A 2326-nucleotide genomic window follows, 5' to 3' on the forward strand; every position below is an offset into this window, starting at 1 on the left:
AGAAGTACCACCTTTGAGATAGGTAGACCACTTTCACCTTCCACCACTTTGGCCACATCTAGGGAAGTGGAGGTAAACATACCTGAGATAGATTCTATTGTTGATGATTATGCTGATGATGGGTATGTTGATGATTATATTGTTGATGAGCATGATATTCATTCCCCCTCTTTGCATGATGAGAACCACTCTTTGCTATCGCATCTGAATGTTTGTTCTTCATGCACTGAACATGAATCTGAGCTTGTTGTTGATATTGTTTCTACATTTGGGATTGATTCATGTTCTGAGGGTATATTTGGGGTTCAGCCTGTTACACTGGTATTGGGTGTTATACCTCTGCATGTTATTTCTGTGGAACCACATTGCACTGACCATGTTGTAGGAGGTAAGTATGAATTTGACCAACACACACCCATGGTGGAAGACAAAGGTGCCGTCAGTTTGAAGATTATTAGGCACCAGCTGAACACGTTCATCAACAATCACTGCTTCTTAGATCCAGCTGTGGAGGACATCTCCCTGCTTGATCAAATTTGGAGACTGAAGCAGTTCCTCCTTAAGACTTCTTTGCTGAATCCAATGGTGGAAGAGATCTCCCTGAAAGTCCAAAATTGGCAACTGCCACCATGATCAGGGGAGTTTTTCTTTTCCCTTCTCCTCCCTTTCCTGCTTTTATTACACTTGTCCATCATCTGTTGACTATTCTAATTTCTGATTTGATGATTGTGACACACTGAGGACATTGTGTAGTTTAAGTGTGGTCTATTGGGGGAGATTCTGAATTTTCTTTGTTAGTTTATGTTTTCTGCGTTAAATTTTTTTGTTTTCTAGGTAGTTGTTGTTTTGTTTTGTGTACAGTTTTGCATGTTTCTCTTGATTTCTAGACTTTGTTTAGGTTGTAGGTGTGTCCTTCACTTCATTGATACTCTGATTTGTTTGAAATCCTTGCTTTTCTTTGATTGGAAGATGATCATGATGTTTGAGAGGTTGAATTGATTGTGACAGAAATACCCTGTGTGAGATTCGAGCCACTTGATGCTCTTTCTTGTGTGATATATCTCTTGATTGCTTGCACATTTGCCTTGGCTTGACTCTGTTGATAATTCTTGATTGATATGCATGTTTGAAAGTGATAAAGGCAGTTTTGTTCTTGAGCCTCTCTAGCCAGATGAGCCTACCTTGTTGTGATCCTTTGATAGCCCCTTTTGAGCCTATACTTTCCCCTGTTCTTTGTTTTCAAGCTCATTAATTACCCTTAAGTGAAAAACCATGATTACCTTAACCTTAGGGAATTTTGGAGCTTTGGAATTGTTTTGGGAATAAGTGTGGTCTCTTGGGAGATTTTGATGAATTGGCTAGTTGGTTCCTCTTCTTGTTTTCGTTTTTGTAAATATGTTGTGTATCTTGTCTCTTAGAGTTGTATTCTAAAAAGAGAGAAAATAAAAGAGACAAGATCAAAAAAAAAAGAGAAAAAAAATACAGAAAAATTGGAAAAATTAAAAAAAAAAAAATTGTTTTGTGAACAATGGAGTCAAGAAGAGGATTGAATTAGAGGTTTGGGTGTGATTTGACTGTGTTTACACTTGTTCCCCATTGCTCCTCTATCTCTTTTGGTTTGCAGCTTCTCATCCATATTTATCCTCCCTTGTCCTTGGCCCCATTACATCCATAAAAGACCTTTTGATTTGAACATGCATATGTTTTGAGTGTTGATATTAGAGGCTTGCCAAGTCTATTTGTGTTTGCTTTCTTGAGTGCATTGAGTGACATTGATTTACCTTAAACACTTGAGAGAAACATTGTTAGTGTGCATCTGTGAGGTTCTGTTACTTCTGATTAACCTCTTGAACTGATTGATCGTTTTTCCACGTTCTGAAATGCTTTAATGATTTCCTGAGTATCTGCTTTCCTTGACTTTGTGTGGGATTCTGTCTACTTCCTTTCATTGTCCAGATTTCTTGAGAATTGTGTAATTTTGTTTCTGTCCTTGTGAGTCTTTGTTTTCTGTGTGCTGAGTCTGTGTCACCACCCTGATGTTTGAGTAGTTCCCTGGTTTTCGCCTTGATTTTGCCCAGGAGTGCAAAAGACTAAGTGTGGTCTATTTTGATGAGTCGATATTTTGTTGATTTCGTTTAGTTTATTGTACCGAATTTAATCAGGGAAGTGTCTTTAGTTGTCCGGTATTTTCCCGTTTTTGCTAATAGTGCTTAATTTGACCGGAAATTCTAATTTTAATTAATTTGAATATTCTGAGCTAATTAATTGCATTTTTAATTGCAGGGAAAATTTTGGAGATACAATTTGGAACATTGGGAAGGAGACA

This window comes from Vigna radiata, chromosome 1 (assembly GCF_000741045.1).
Source record: "Vigna radiata var. radiata cultivar VC1973A chromosome 1, Vradiata_ver6, whole genome shotgun sequence".
Taxonomy (NCBI): Eukaryota; Viridiplantae; Streptophyta; class Magnoliopsida; order Fabales; family Fabaceae; genus Vigna; species Vigna radiata.